This window comes from Brienomyrus brachyistius, chromosome 4 (genome assembly GCF_023856365.1).
Source record: "Brienomyrus brachyistius isolate T26 chromosome 4, BBRACH_0.4, whole genome shotgun sequence".
NCBI classification, from domain to species: Eukaryota; Metazoa; Chordata; class Actinopteri; order Osteoglossiformes; family Mormyridae; genus Brienomyrus; species Brienomyrus brachyistius.
In genome coordinates, this window is record NC_064536.1 from 35952129 (window position 1) to 35968963 (window position 16835).

Here is a 16835-nt window from a genome sequence, read left to right on the forward strand (position 1 = left end):
ATTTAGTATCTGTTGTTAATTTTTCCTGTTGGTTTGCAATTATGTCCAATATTCATTATATTACCAGAATAGCCCCTACTCCTTATTGTTTGAGTCCTTAGTGCTTATTGATTGTCAGTGGCCCACACCTGCCCCCCTTGCCCTGTTCCTCTGTCAATCATTGTTCATTTGTCCCTGCCTGTGGTATGTAGATGTTACCTGCGTTTGTCACTGTTTCCCTGGTGTCTCCCTAAGCGTCAGTTCTAGCCCTTGCTTACTCTTTACGTTCTACCTGCCTTTGTTTTGACCCCTTGTGGTTCCCTTTTGTTTGTGGTGTTTTTTTGGTTCAGTTTAAAATAAAGTTCCCTCAGCATCTGAAAGCCTCTCTATGGATTGTCAATCCTTCTCTGTGTACCGTCACAAAAGTTTTTAGCATTGTAACAAGAACATTGTAATTATTTTGCCTCTCTGACAACAAATTATTTTACGATGCTAGCGTTGTCATGCATTTTTTTATCATGAACTCCAATCAGCAGGGTGAGCGGCTTTTAAAAGTGTTTGTAATGAATTTGTACGTCAGCTTTCACTTTTTTCCCCAGTATCAATTAGATATTTGTTTAGCTAACCAGAAGTAGGCTACGGGTAGCACAGAAGCCTCTTGTCCAGGTAAGTATCACAGACATTGTAATGCTGATGATGCATGTGACAAATAAAGTTTGAATTTGAATTTGTTTACTGCTCCCCAGCAACCCAGGGTACGTTTCCCAAAAACATAGCTGCTAACAACCTTAGTAACGTACATAGTTGGAACCTAACAGGAGCGTTTGGGAATCCTACACCTGAATGCACTTACTGGTAACACAAAAACTTAGTAGCAATTCAATTATTAATGGAGTACCTGTCACGCTCGTCCGGGAAGCGGGCGAGTGCGCTGGCAGGCGAGCGAGCAGGTAACAGGCGAGCAGGCAAAAGAAGGGTAAACGGGGATTTATTGGACGGACCGGACACAGGAAACATCGCTCGTAGACGTACACCAGGTAACATCAATGATGGACGAAGGACTCAGGTAAGACACGGACTGAAATACACAGGACTGAGCAAATGAACTAGATACAGCTGGGTACAATCGGGAGAAAACACGTGGGTAATCAGGGGGCGTGGCACACAGGAGGAGCGGACGAGCCGGGCATGACAGTACCAATGATGTACAAATATAGTCACTTCAAGTAAAATATGCGTCACGATTCATTAATGATGAACAAACATGAGATCAGAATTTCACTTATTCATTACTTGTTCCTTCAGTGGTTCACGAAAAATTACAGAATTGACGGATATAGTAACAAATATAGTAACTGCCTGAGATGAAAGATGTGCAGTGACTCATTAATGATGAACGAACATGAAATCAGAATGTAACTAAGATTTTGTGGTTAATTAATACATAAGTAAAAGCATATTACTACATTATTTGTGTCCCCTCAAAGTAAAGTGTTGCCCGCTAGTAATAAATACAGTAATGCTTTCGGAAACTCATGCACTCATGCCCCTCGAGAGAGAAAATATGTGTTGCAGGTTGTGCCAGGTCATTGGGCTTTAAAGAGGGTTGGGGTATGTTAAGTTTGGGGGTGTTGTTGATGCCGTTCTGTACCAGTCTAGGATTTTTGAGTTAGCCTGGTTTACCATCGTGTTTTTACATTTGAAAGAAGGAACAGCAGTGTCTGAGATTCACAGCATGTCAGTTCTGTGGACCAGGAAACTCTCCATATTCAACTGTGCTGAGATAAAGTCAGATTTTCATTGTATTGCACCTTTAAACTCCACAGATAGGGTGAGCTGGTATAAATAATAATCATACAGAATTATTAAGCTGCAAGAATGAAATTCAGATGGCCTTTGGCATTTTTGCTAATTTAATTTGATATCAAAGGTCTCTTTCTATGCGTTTTACAGCAGAAAATGCAGTATTCATTGTTGTCAGAAATGGTGCCAGTTAAGGGTGATTGCAATTTTCACTAATTATTGTGTGGAGCTCAGGATCTGCTCTAGTCTTTCAGAGTGAATACAGAACACACTGATTCAAAGCATTCAGCTCACATTCCTCTTAAAAAGTTACAGCTTGTTCATCTAAGAAACATGTTTTTGCCCTTTTTTGAATGTTATGAAATCACTAGGTACATACAGAGTGTTCTTATGCGTATATACAGGTAAAGCACAAAGCCCAGCCTCCCAGCCGCTGCAGAATAAGCACAACATTTCCTCACTTCCTCACCAGACGCATCTGGTGAAAATACAACAGTGCGTTCTGGTTCCGATTAAACAACTTACCAGACATGGATGTTTGTTGGAACACTTTTGTAAAGTTAGGGGCTGCTGATTGAAATACAATGCAAAACAATTACAAATAATCCTGTATTTAAAGACCTGAATAGTGCATCCTTCTGCGATTTGTTTGTAGAACAACAGGTTACAGTGCCTTATAGCATATTTTCAATTCAAGGCTGAAGGGAAAGTCTGTGTTAGTAGCAATGAGTTATTTGATAATACAGTACAATATCAGTAACCTCTTTAAAAGGTTACATGTTATGTTGAATAATGTTTTCAGGAAATCCCTGAAGGTATAATGGCTGGTGTTTATAATAACATATTTTAATTTTCTGAAAGCCCCTGTAATCAATACCCACCTCCCTATAGCCTAGAACATGATAATCCTCTGCTGGCAGCAGATTCAGTCAGCATAGCCAACATTCTTACGTCTGTTTGGGCCTGACCGCAAAATCTGCTTTACTGAAAATGATAAGGCAATTAAAAACCACAAATCACAACCTATTACGAGAGGATGCAACCATTTACTGCAGTTGCTGAGCAGCATGCCTGTAGCATCCTCCGTCTCTCCTACCAGACAAACCATGTGACTTTCAGGAAAAACTTTCGTCACAATTTGGCTGCAGCTGGGCAGGTATGTCACAAGTCAGTTAGGGCTGACCTCTAAGTTTGATTTGATTTTGACTGACACGTGCCTGATTAGATTCCATTTCAAATTTCAAGTTTCCATTATTTGATGAAAATAAGATAATGAAAATCAATATATAATAGTAAGTGTGAAATATGTTCTTGCACTTACCTGTGAATACACCGAAATGTTTTGTCCACACTTCTGCAGTTCTTGCACACAACTAGAAATAAATCATACCTCCAGACTTTCATGCACTTTCATTTGCTTCAATGTTACCCACAATCTTTGAAAAAACCAGATAATTAAGAATATTCTCATAACTGACAGCAGATCTCATCCAATAATATCCATTTTCTCTTAACATCATTTGCTTTTATTTAATTTAATTTATATTGATTTTACATAATGTTATTTCAGCCACCATAAGCAGCGCAATGAATATGATAGGTGTGAAATTAAAACCCTATTTGACTTGTGTGCATTGACGTGCGCGGAATATCGCACTACCATGACTGACAATGCACCAAGATGGCGGCGCGAGGCGATTGCACTGCACTACTACAACCCTCCTATAGGTGAGAGAGAATGTAGTGCTACTAATATGATAAGAGGACTGATACAAGTAAAATTCAGCAAAAAAATTTCAAAGTCATGGGGACAAGGTATAAATTAACTACATCAATTTTGGAATTTTGTGAATCGATATCGAATGGTGAAAACCAGGATCGCGATTAATCATAGAATCAATATGCACACAGACATGGGGCTTGGTGCCCCATCCTGAGTTGTTCCCTGCTTTGCACAGTAGCCTCCAGGATAGGCTCTGGACCCCCAGTGACCCTGAATAGGACAAGTGGTTACAGAAAGTGTATGGACAGATGGAGGGATGGATGGATGGATGGATGGACACATGCAGGCTCAGGTAATAGTTAAATTAGCAAATTAATCCCACTCAAAAACGAGTCTTCCCTTGTTATTTAACTCACTTAGAACACTAATGCATTAGGCAGTAAATTTAAACACAGCCTCATAAATTTAAAGAAGAAAAAATAGATAGACTGAACACCCATTTACTGTAAGTGAAATACGAGTTTCTTGTTTCAGTCGATTAAAGGGCTGATTTTGCCGAAGGTGCCTATTTAGCATGCTATGCATCAGGCAGGCACCAGTTAATTACCAACATGAATTGCTGTCTGTTTGGACAGGTGTGAAAGTCCTCGGTGCTGAGTGAGTCCTCAGACTGAGCGTTTTAGGGCACTTAAGGGGCTCCCAGCGTGACTGACCTGCAGCCCCCACAGCATTTACTATCGACAGGCAGTCGAGGTCAGCAGCGTGCAGCTCTGACAGCTCCAGGACGATGAGTGTCTGTGTGTGTCAGCACAGAGAGGTGCGCGCAGATGCAGCTGGGAATCATGACGTCTGCATTTCTGACTGCAGAGACGTGCTAACTGCATGACAGAGGCCTGCTCAGTTTCTGAGGCGTACTTTAAAGGCTGTGGTTTGTTATTTCACTTAAGGTCAATTCCAGGAAACACTCTGTGTGCAGAGCAGGCATCAGAGTCATTATCTGACTGCTATTTGCAATTAGGAATCACTACTTACCCCCAAGCATGGAAAGTGATGCTGATGTATTCACTACCGAATACAGGCACCATACATTGATATGGCCGTTCTTGGTTAATTGAGTAGAAAGTTAAAACAGGGGTGTTTCTCAATGCGCATACTTCACCATACTTGTGTTCTCGTGTACCAATTTTACATCATCTTCCATTGCCGAAGGCCAGTTCTAGTACTAAGAACAGAAGTACAAAGGACGATAAGAATCCTGGGAAGTCGTTCTTGCCCTGCACCAAATATCAAAGATGCATAGACTGCATCATGGCCAAACAAGACCAATCCCATGATTCATTGCATACAAGTTTGTTCTTGGGAGGCAAGTTAGCAAGACCACTTTTGCTAAGACTACGAGTACGATCTTTGTGTTCTCGGTATTGAGAGACACCTAGGCCTCCAGCTTTCGATGTGAAGTGTTGCCGGTTCCAGGCAATGGACACATGTAGGCAGGCAGACCTAATCGATCACAGAATTATACCTGGCTAGATGTTTGCTTCTCTGACTTTCTGTATTTAACCAAAAGTGTAGGTACTTCGAAATTAGCTTTAAAGGCTTTCGAAACGTAAGCCCTGTGGTCCTAAGGGAATTTTCGCATTCCTGTGGGAGTTCTCTGGAATAGTTTTCAGCAGGCATTGAGGAATCGATTTAACCTGACGAGAGCTCATCTCTTACCAGGCTGGACTGTGTTATGGAGCTGTAGTCTCAGTGGACTCAGCTGCCTGATGTCACAGTAGATGCTGTCATCAGTAGGGCAGTTTCTGTCATTGTTCTGATTGGAGAGTGTTTTTTCATTCATTACCACGGTAACCCTGGGCTGATGCCTGCTGCAGGCAGGAGTTCATCCCCAGCCCCCTCCGCCCCAGTAACCTGACAAACAGCCGTTCCCATGGTGACCAGCTCCTGGCGCCAGGCGACGTTTTAGCTGCTGGTGCTGTTTTAAAAAGACACACATAGATGCAGACTGTGTTTGTGTGTGTGTGTGTGTGTGTGTGTGTGAGCGGGTATACCTTACCTTATGGGGACACAATGTCCCCACAACGTGATGAATACCCATTTGTCCAGTTTCCTGGTCCCCATAAGGGAAAACTCAATTTAATCTATGACTGCAATGAAAAAACTAAAAATGTAAAACCTCTTGTATTTTACTTGGTTACTTATGGTTATGCCTAGGGCTGGGTAGGGGTTAAGGTTGTCATAGTTAGCGTTAGCATTTTTCCCATAGAAATGAATGAGCGGTCCCCATAAAGATATATTTACCCGACTGTGTGTGTGCCTGTGTGTGTATGTGTGTGTGTGTGTGTGTGTGTGTGTTCCTGCACAGTGGTCCAAATGCCACCCTGTCCTCCTGTTCCCCCAAGCTGCTATTACTGGATCTTTCTCCCCCCTCTCTCTGCTCTCTCTCCCTCCCCCCCCCCCCCCCCCCGCTCTGCCTACAGTTATGTGGCTGGGGTGGGATGGTCTGGGGAGACACATTGACTTAAATTGGTGTGTTTCTGCAGCTGGGTATTTTCGGTAATGTTCTGGTCAGCGGTGCGAGTTCAGCTGCGTGTAAATCACTGTCAGGTCGGCCTTGGCGGGCAGCTCAGAGCCCTCACATCCCGGGAGGCCCTGAGCCTTATGCTTGCAGATGAAGATAATCCCGCAGTTTTTGGTTCCTGTGTGTGTCTCTTGCCACTGAACACTGGAGCTTGGCTCAAATCCATTCTGCTGCCTGAGTGGAGTTTGCTTCCAAAGACAGATTTCAAACATGGTAACTGATTGAGCCATAAACTGTTAGAGATTCGAGGCTTTTCTGAACACTGTCTTTGACAGGCTGTATGTGCATGTGTGTGTATGTGTGTGTGTGTGACACTATGTCACTGCATCGCAGTGGTCAGTGCAGGGCAGGATTCAGAAACGACACCTGAAGTAGCAGAGGCGTTTGCTGTAGCTAAAAATCCTGTTAATTACCCTTAGCTGCTAGTCAGTCTGTCTGACAGCAAGCCATATGGTACCTGACATCTGAATTATGGAGAGAGAAAACACAGCAAGCAAGAGTTAACCAAGAGATGGAGGGATATTAGGGGACACATAGAGACTGGCGCTTTTAGACAGCATTACAGAGAGACTGAGGGTTAGCGGAGTTAGCTGAGAGCCAGAGGGACAGAGAGATATCAAGAGACACAAGGTTAACATGTCGACAGGGTCACAGAGACAGTCAAGGATAGCAGAGTTAGTTGAGAGACAGAACATTAAGAGGCCAGGGGTAGAAACAGGATGATTTGAGCACGAGACTGACAGTTAAGCAGACAAGGCACTGCCTCCAGCTCCCAGCCTCGCTCCTGTTTGCTCTGTATATGTTGAACATGATTGGACTTAATAATGCCTGTAGGCTTGAACTAGGATGACGTTCGACTTTCATGTCACCCTTGGAGAGTGCACTGTATTTGCAAGATAATTCATAAATGGCAGGACTTGGATATTTAACAGCAGACTGTCTGATACACCTGGCTGTTCTGGACCCCCTAGAGCGTGCTGCTGCTGCCAGCCAGTACACTGCTCTCCTGTTAGGTGTTGCTATGTGACGGTACTCAGGGTGACCTGCAGGGGGCAGAAGGTGCGCCCCTCTTTCCCAGAAGGCCCTGCTTCACCCCTGGAGGCGTCCTGCGCTTCTCTCCCTGGGCTCCTCATTTTCTGCTTGGGAATGAGATTAATTAGTTCCACAATCTCTCTCAATAACACGCACTCGTTTTTTTCAATGGCCGTTATCATGGTAATTAGGGTAATTGTGCCTAATTATGCATGCCTCGTTATCGGTGACTCTGTGACCCCCTTCCTCCCCTCCTGGACAAAGGGCTTATTCTGCCTCTTTCTGTTCGTGATCTTTGTTTTCTCACAGCAACGTGAAACACTGTCACTAAATGACAGATAAGTATACGATCTAATTACCGCCTATTCGGTTGAAGTACTCGGATCTTGTTCCCAAGGTGACATTATTTACTTGCCAAATTCCTTAATCCCAAACAGACATGTCGCACCCTGTCGATAAATCATTTATATAGCTGCTGTATCCCCCCCAGTGTCTTCTCCAGACACTCCAGTCGCACGTCCAAGCCAAACCAGTAAAGGACATGGTGCCCTGTCTGCGTCCTTCTTCCTCCTCTGGCACGACAGGACCAAAGTAATGGCTGATTGTCCATTGCAGTCTGCACACGTGAGCTCCTCTTCCTCACTCCTCTTCTTCTCGCTCCGTCTGGGCCAGGGGCTCCATCCGCTGTTCAGCGCTGTTGAATCTGCCCTTGTCCTGGAGCAGTGAAGATGCTGAAGCCAGTTTGAGCCCTATAGGTGTGCGAGGAATCTGTGGACGTGCTGAGGTTTCTTTAGGCCAGGGGGACAAAGACAAGAGCATGATTGGATGGAAATGTTACATTCCTTTTGGTGAGAGGTCAGGGCTGGGAAATGTGGGAAAACATCTTCAGAATGGGCTTCTCTGGAGAGGCGTGGGGCGGCTGATTTGTACGCTGGCGTCCTTGTCTGCTCGGTGGATTATGTTGTTCGCCTGCATTCCTTCTTTCCGCTTCTGTACTCGCTGTGTTTGGGCTTCTTGGCTTCAGCTCGCTGGAGATCCTGGTCTGCTCACACACTGTGATCGCCTGTAATGCCTGGTAATGCACGTCAGTGTGCTCGTGTCGCTGCGTCAGAGCAGTGTGTGTGTGTGTATTAGCCTAGTGCATTTACAGTGCTGGCATGCGGTTGCCACAGCAAGCCTGACCCCCCCCCTCCCCAGGTGAGCAGCTGAACCTACGCTCCACCTGGTCCAAACACATGGCCTCGCAGTGGTGCGTGCTGTTGGAGTTCGAGTGGATCCAGCACAGTGTTTTCCTGTGGTCCAAAAAAGACCAAGACCCTCCTTTGATTAGGGGCATCAGGATTCATGAAATATATGCAAATGAGAGTGATTCCTTATTTAAATATTACTGTGCACATTAACATATGTTTATCTGTGAAGTAAGTGTGTGTGTCTGTGTGTGTGTGTGTGTGCGCGCGCGTTTGTGCGCGTGCTGCCAAACCTCCTCTCTCTCATTGCTCTTGTTGCTATGAAACCAGGAGCTGCAGCTGGGCAATGAGGTGGTAGATCAGTGTGTGTGTGTGTGTGTGTGTATGTGTGTGTGTGTGTGTGTGTGTGTGGTGATATATATTACATTGTGGGGACCAAATATCCCCACAATGTGATAAAAACTTATTATTTTGACATTGTGGGGACATGTTTCTGTGAATGCCAAAAGTCTTGTATTTCCTTTAGTTACTCATGGTTAAGGTGAGGATTGGGTAGGGGTTAAGGACGTCATAGCTGGGATTAGGGTTATGGCCATAGAAATGAATGGATGGTCCCCATAAAGATATAGATACCTAATCTGTGTGTCTGTGTGTGGATGGAGGGATATCTGTGAATTATAAACCAAGCTAAAACGATGATTGGGCTTGAGGCACATGGCCCCATGGGATCATGGGAAAGTGATGGCCAAGCGGTGCAGGGGGTCGTGTGCCTCGTGGGGCTCAGTGGAATCACCCCAGCCTGTTTTTGCTGTTTCTGCAGTTTTAGCCGTTTAGACACCCGCCCCCCGCCCCTCTCTGTATGGTGATGTGGGCCAAATCTCCGCATGAGTGACCGACCACCCTGCCACACGAGTCGCTGCCAACATCCCAGGTCACACACCCCCCCAGGTCAAGCTGCCCTACAGAAAAGTCAGTACTTAAGGGCAGGCTCAGAGCCCCTGCTCACTCACATGCCGTTCCCGGCGCGGTCTTGTCCTACCTGGAGGGGCCCCTGGCTTTGCCCCCAGCAGCGTCTCACTGCTGAGACCTCCGTCACCCGCACTGACAGGACACGGCGATTTTCATGCTCCCCGTTAGACGCCGCATGCGGGCGGAGATGCTGCAGTCGATACTGGGAGCTGATACCGAGACTGGATCTGCGGCCCGTTACCCTGGCAACACTGCAGCACACGCTCGCGGGCATGGTGGGACTGCCGCCAGGCACACGTGGGTCCGGGTGCCTTGGCCAGCGGGAGAGGCTCCCTCCCTGCAGCCGGACGCATCCCTCACCTTATGTAATGGTAAGATAACACGACGTGTAGGAGTTTAGCTAGTTAGTTAAAAATAGGAGTGGTGAGGTGAGCTTGCAGTGGAGTGGTGGGTGCTGGATGATCACCATCCCAGCCCTGCTGGGGGACGGTGCTTGTGCAGGTGGACGGTGCTCATGCAGGGAGATGGTGTTCATGTGGGGAGATGGCGCTCGTGCAGGGAGATGGTGTTTGTGCAAGTAGATGGCGCTCGTGCGAGGAAGTGGTGCTTATGTGGGGAGATGGTGTCCGTGAGGGTAGATGGCACTCGTGTGAGGAAGTGGTGCTCGTGTGGGTGGATGGCACTCATGCAAGGAATTGGTACTCGTGTGGGGAGATGGTGCTCATGCGGGGAGGTGGTAGTCGTGCACAGACACCTGCACAGGGGCAGGATTATTGTATTAAAACAGGTTCCCTAGCAGATCTCCTACAGGATACCTGCAGCAAGCACACACCTCTCAAAGGACTGTGTGAAACACAGGTGCCTACTGCAGGATGCTGGCTGTGCAGGGCTATGGGAATGTACTGTGTGCGTGTGGGTATCCCCTCACTCACCTGCCACTCCCTCCTCCTCCTGATGGCTTCCTGGATCTCTTGCAGTGCCTGTGGCTGCTCCAGCTCACGTGCTGCTTCTGCTCTGTCCTTAAATTGTATTGTAGATATAAGGAAGATGCACCCCACACTTAGCACCTCTGTGTGTGTGTGTAGCCTAAGACTAAGCTGCTAACACACCTCACACTTAGCGCCGCTCTGAGTGACAGGTGCTTTGCTGCTCTGCGATGGCCGTGTCTGCAGGTATGCGCAGTGAGGCCTGTGTCAGGCACTTTCGTTATGGCGAATCATCCTCTTCCCGGCACACGTCGGGTCACTTTGAGGGCCGAACTGTCTCCTGGTAGCAGAAATATGTGTAATTCAGCATATAGATGCTGTGCCTTCAGACGGAGGGCCTGCGAATGGACACTATGTCCCCCTGGAGTCTCCATTGTGCTCTGATCTCTGGCATCCTACAGGAAGCTGAGCATAGATAGCAAGATACAGACATGGACTCTGTTGGGCTCTTAACACGGCCCATCCACACGTTCCTCACGTGTCCTCCTTCCATGACTGTCTCTGCTCTCCTGATGAACCCTCACCCAGTCCAGCAGTAATGATCTACACCCTCATTCCTCATAACTGTCCTCCAAATGGCTGTGAGACATGCAGACAGCCGCAGGTTAAAGCGCCTCCGACAGGGCAGATGTTATAATGGATGGCCCGGGTTATTTTAGTATGTGTGAGCTGCCTCGGGTGATGATGTTGCCAGGAAATGAAGGAGCAAATTAAAATGAAATGTCTGTCTGGAGAGTCTATGAAGGATGCTGGGCCTCCAGCCCAGGCTTATGCTCATCCTTATGCCCGTCTTCATTTCCACCTTAATTCCTGTCCCCATGCCCGTCCTCATTCCCACCTTAATTCCTGACCCCATGCCCGTCCTCATTCCCACCTCAATTCCTGACCCCATGCCCATCCTCATTCCCACCTTAATTCCTGACCCCATGCCCATCCTCATTCCCACCTTAATTCCTGACCCCATGCCCGTCCTCATTCCCACCTTAATTCCTGACCCCATGCCCTTCCTCATTCCTACCTTGATTCCTGTCCTCATGTTCATTTTCATACCCACCTTAATTCCTGCCCTATTGCCCAGGCTCATAACTGCCCACGCTACTGCAGAAACCTCCCCCAAAAGGCCATGCATGTCTTTGTCTGTGCAGGGCCCTGGGCGGACAATGAAGAGCACTGCAATTCCCAGCGGCCCATTATACCCTGACTAGCAGTCTGGATGTTAGAGTTACTACCTAATCCATGCTAGGGAGGACAATTTAAGCTGCTTCAGGTTTTCCAGAATACTTTAAAACAGAAAAGCTCCTGTGCTTGGCTAATTAGTTCAGTTCTCCTTGTGCTTTCACTGGTTCGATTGCTTGATTGAAAGACTCATCCAGCTGTTTCACATTAACATTAGTGACACATGCATGATTATTGGAGACTGACCAATCAGTACACAGAGAGAACTTAGTGCTTAAGTGAAATCCAAGCCCTTTTTATTGAAATGGTACTTTCCAAATCCTTTCCTAGTTGAAAGTATCTGGGATGACATGGATTAGCTGGTAGCCCTACTGGACGCTGACATGCTTTTCACTATTTCTGCAGTTCAATTTTAATTTAAAAAGCTGGAAGTGGTGCTGAGAGGCAGAGGCAGTGAGCTCAGCAGGAGCGACGGCTGTCTGAGAGCGGGAGTGGCGTCTCGCCCCAGCCAATCGGACAGCAATCTCCTATGGAGCGGCAGGGCGGAGCTGACCACTGTGGATCAGCCACTGTGGGCTCCGCTGGAGCTCCTCTGTGCTCAGGGCCTCTATTGGGGCTCCGCTGGGGCTCCTTTGTGCTCAGGGCCTCCATTGGGGCTCCGCTGGGGCTCCTCTGTGCTCAGGGCCTCCATTGGGGTTCCGCTGGGGCTCCTTTGTGCTCAGGGCCACCATTGGGGTTCCGCTGGGGCTCCTTTGTGCTCAGGGCCTCCATTGGGGATCCGCTGCGGCTCCTCTGTGCTCAGGGCCTCCACTGGGGCTCCGCTGGGACTCCTCTGTGCTCAGGGCCTCCACTGTGCTGCAGGGCTTCTCTGGGGCTCCATGGCCTGTGTTACAGGCAGCATGTGGCTGGCTTGAACTCAGGCTTGACTCTCAGCAGATGGCTAAGCTGCATCCTGTGTGTATCATGGCCTCCAGTTTCCAGTTTTAGAAACTCCAAGGGCTCCACTCTTTTAACGTCTTTTTTACTCTTTGTAATGGTCTGTACTGTAGATGCTCATCAGCTTCTCTGTGTTTGACACATTTACACACAGAGTGACTGTCTGAGAACCCACAACTATACATAGAAATGAGTACTTTGACTTAACTGTCCTCTGGGTACCATGAGAACCCAAAACACTGAGAAATGATTGCAAGGAGATACAGCTGTGTAATGAGAATCCCGGGGACACAGTGCTGTGTCCTGAGAGACCAGGAACACAGTGCTGTGTGCTGAGGGGCCCAGGAACACAGTGCTGTGTGCTGAGAGGCCAGGAACACAGTGCTGTATGCTGAGGGGCCCAGGAACACAGTGCTGCGTGCTGAGGAGCCCAGGAACACAGTGCTGTGTGCTGAGAGGTCCAGGAACACAGTGCTGCGTGCTGAGAGGTCCAGGAACACAGTGCTGTGTGCTGAGAGGTCCAGGAACATAGTGCTGCGTGCTGAGAGGTCCAGGAACACAGTGCTGTGTGCTGAGAGACCAGGGACACAGTGCTGGGTGCTGAGGGGTCCAGGGACACAGTGCTGGGTGCTGAGGGGCCCAGGAACACAGTGCTGGGTGCTGAGGGGCCCAGGAACACAGTGCTGTGTGCTGAGGGGCACAGGAACACAGTGCTGTGTGCTGAGAGGCCAGTGCTGTGTGCTGAGGAGCCCAGGAACACAGTGCTGTGTGCTGAGAGGTCCAGGAACACAGTGCTGTGTGCTGAGAGGTCCAGGAACACAGTGCTGTGTGCTGAGAGACCAGGGACACAGTGCTGGGTGCTGAGGGGCCCAGGGACACAGTGCTGTGTGCTGAGGGGCCCAGGAACACAGTGCTGTGTGCTGAGGGGCACAGGAACACAGTGCTGTGTGCTGAGAGGCCAGTGCTGTGTGCTGAGGAGCCCAGGAACACAGTGCTGTGTGCTGAGAGACCAGGGACACAGTGCTGGGTGCTGAGGGGTCCAGGGACACAGTGCTGCGTGCTGAGGAGCCCAGGAACACAGTGCTGCGTGCTGAGAGGTCCAGGAACACAGTGCTGCGTGCTGAGAGGTCCAGGAACACAGTGCTGTGTGCTGAGAGACCAGGGACACAGTGCTGGGTGCTGAGGGGTCCAGGGACACAGTGCTGCATGCTGAGGGGCCCAGGAACACAGTGCTGCGTGCTGAGGGGCCCAGGAACACAGTGCTGCGTGCTGAGAGGTCCAGGAACACAGTGTTGCATACTGAGACGTCCAGGAACACAGTGCTGTGTGCTGAGGGGCCCAGGAACACAGTGCTGCGTGCTGAGAGGTCCAGGAACACAGTGTTGCATACTGAGACATCCAGGAACACAGTGCTGTGTGCTGAGGGGCCCAGGAACACAGTGCTGCGTGCTGAGAGGCTGCTTGCTGTGATGACGTCCCCCCTCTGTTCTTGTATCCATGGGGCTCAGGCTGTGTCCAGCTGTAGTAGGTTCCTTTACTGTATGTTACGTTATCAACACGTATAATGTGTGTGTCTGGATGAGGCAGCTACCAGTACCTTAGCCCATCTCTTAGTCTGTGTAACTGTTGGAGGACAGCATATGCTGCATGTCACCCTGCATCAGGCAGCTCATTGGTCACCGTGGCTGTCTGTCTGTGAGGACAACCAACTAGTGACTGAGGGCGGGGGACGTGAAGCCACATTATCACTAATGAGAGTGCAGAGATGTGCAGAGAGGTACCAGTTCTGGTCTGTGTGCTGCCTGTGCCCTGCTCGGGGCCTGGCCTGCAGGTGCTACTTCCTGTGTCACATGGCTGCTGCCGCTTTATTCCTCATGGTCAACTAGGCCGTACTTCCTCATCCTCATTATCCTTATTGCCAAAGAGTGGGAGGGGGGGGCCTCTCGGGTCGCCGTGCTGCCCGTTGTCACGACTCCTCCATCTTGTGCATGTCTCATGTCTTGGCTCCTCCCCCTCTAAGCTCCTTGAGTGTACCTGGGGAGTTCTTCACAGGCAGGGAGTTTGAGTGCAGCTATTTTGGGCCTGACTAGTGCCATTTTTGTTCTTATCCTTTTTGGGCTGCCTTGCTGGAGTCTTTTATATTGACCTGGTGGAATCTAATTTAAAACAGGACAGTGTAAGTGCCAATAGTGCCACAGTACATAAAACGGTACCCTAAATCCACGGGGTCTCAGGGTCTGTTAGATACTCTAGCTGAACCTGTAGGCTGTCAGTGTCTGTAAGAAACACTGTCCTCCGCTTGTCATGTGTCAGGTCTATAGCTTACGCTATTCCGGTCCTGCAGGGTTTCAGGTCTGTAGCTTACTCTATTCCTGTCCTGCAGGGTCTCAGGTCTATAGCGTACTCTATTCCTGTCCTGCAGGGCCTCAGGCCTGTAGGTACTCTATTCCTGTTCTGTAGGGTCTCAAATCTGTAGGGTACTCTATTCCTCTCCTGCAGGGTCTCAGGTCTATAGCGTACTCTATTCCTGTCCTGCAGGGTCTCAGGCCTGTAACGTACTCTATTCCTGTCCTGCAGGGTCTCAGGTCTGTTGGATACTCTATTCCTGCCCTGCAGGGTCTCAGGCCTGTAGAGTACTGTAGGCTGGTCCATTTTTAAGTGGCAGCTACTCTGTCAGCTTTGAAGTTGCTTCTGCAGGCTCTGCAGGTGCAGGGAGGCTGTCCTGTATGTCTAACATTGAGCTCTGCAGTTAATCGTGTGAAATTATCACTATTAGTGATGTTGATTCTAGATTTAGTATGAGTAACATCCATTGTGTCAGTGCAGCTTTAGTGAGTGTTAAGAATCTCTTTGTGCAGGGACCTCTTGAACCAGGAATAACTGACCGCATGGCTCATAATTAACAGAAAAGTCTAGGTGTTGCTAATCCTTCCTGCTGTGACTAATGACTCACCCTCTCGGCATTTGGCTCAGGGAGTGACGTGTCACTCTGCTCCTCGGTGATCTCTTACACTTCCACTGTTGGCCCAGTTTTGTGCAGGTGAAGGGACAAAAACTTCTGTATTTTAAGAAACCAACAACGTCATTCTGTACCAGATCTCTGGGATGCAATGCTGCCCTCTACTGTTTACACAGCCACATTACAAGTCTCTGTTCTGCCAGCAGTGTTATTGGCTCATTCCCACGTCTCCATTTGCCAAAGGGTGTTTAGTGCCAAGCAGGGTGAGCAAACGCACTGCATGTCCTCACCTCCCCTGGAAGCCTCAGTGTTCTGGTGTATGTGCCCATATAAGTGCTATAAATGTTACCTGTAGTTTGCTTGTGCTGCAGAATCTGTGTAGACTCTGTATCCTGCTGACCGCAGTGTGCAGCTATGCATGTTCAGGTAGCGTCACCAGCTAGTGAGCCGTCCCACATGGTTATACCTGGACTATGCCACAAGGTGGCAGCATTGCAGATTGTAGGTGTTACACAGAACTGAAGTTGATCTTCAAGTAACATAACATGGTGAGCTAGCTCATAGTTTATGAAAAACCTATATAGCAAATATCATAGCTTTGACTAATTTCCCAATCAGACACCCAATCATATGTTTTTCATAATGCATCACATGGCATCTCTCTTAGCATACTGGACACAGACAGACAGCCATGTTCATGTCATAGCCGTTCGTTATGTACATAAATATGATCAAATTGAAGACGCTTTTCTTTACTTATAAGACTCACGGGCACCAACGTATATCCCTGACCTTTTGACCCCATACGCAGCAAACAGGACTCTCATACCTTCCTGCTTCTTACCCCCCCAAGTCCAAGTGTAAGACAGCGCTTCTGTGGCTGCTGCCCTGCAGCTGAGGAACAGTCTGCTTGTGGACATTAGATCAGCCAGCAGTGCGGCTCCTTTAAACGGCATCTGCAAACTTATCTGTACACAGAGGCCTCCTGCTGGGGTTTGATTGTCGTTATTTCCTGTGAAGCACTTTGTAACATTTGTTCTTGAAAGGCACTATTGAAATCTACTTACTTACTTAGAAGTTTATTTCCTCACTTGCTTACAAATCCATGTAGTTCTCTTTATGCTGGAATTAGTCAGGCCTCTATCTCTCACCTACTATTGGCCCAAAATGCAGCAGCACTTTTGCTAAAAGGAAAGAGAAAGCAGGATCACATTTCAAATCAGTTCAGTTCAATTCAATTCAATTTTATTTATATAGCGCTTTTAAGAACAGTCATTGTCACAAAGCACTTTACATTTAACTGGCCAGAACCCCACCAAGGAAGCCTGAGGCAACAGTGGTAAGAAGAACTCCCTCTAGCAGGAAGAAACCTTGAGAAGAACCTAGACTCGGAAGGGAACCCCATCCTCCTCTGGGCGACCGGGGAGCATGAAACTACATTCATATTGACATTAATTAGAGTTCTTATAGTTATAAAGTCCCAGTTGGTTTCATGTTGTTCTCT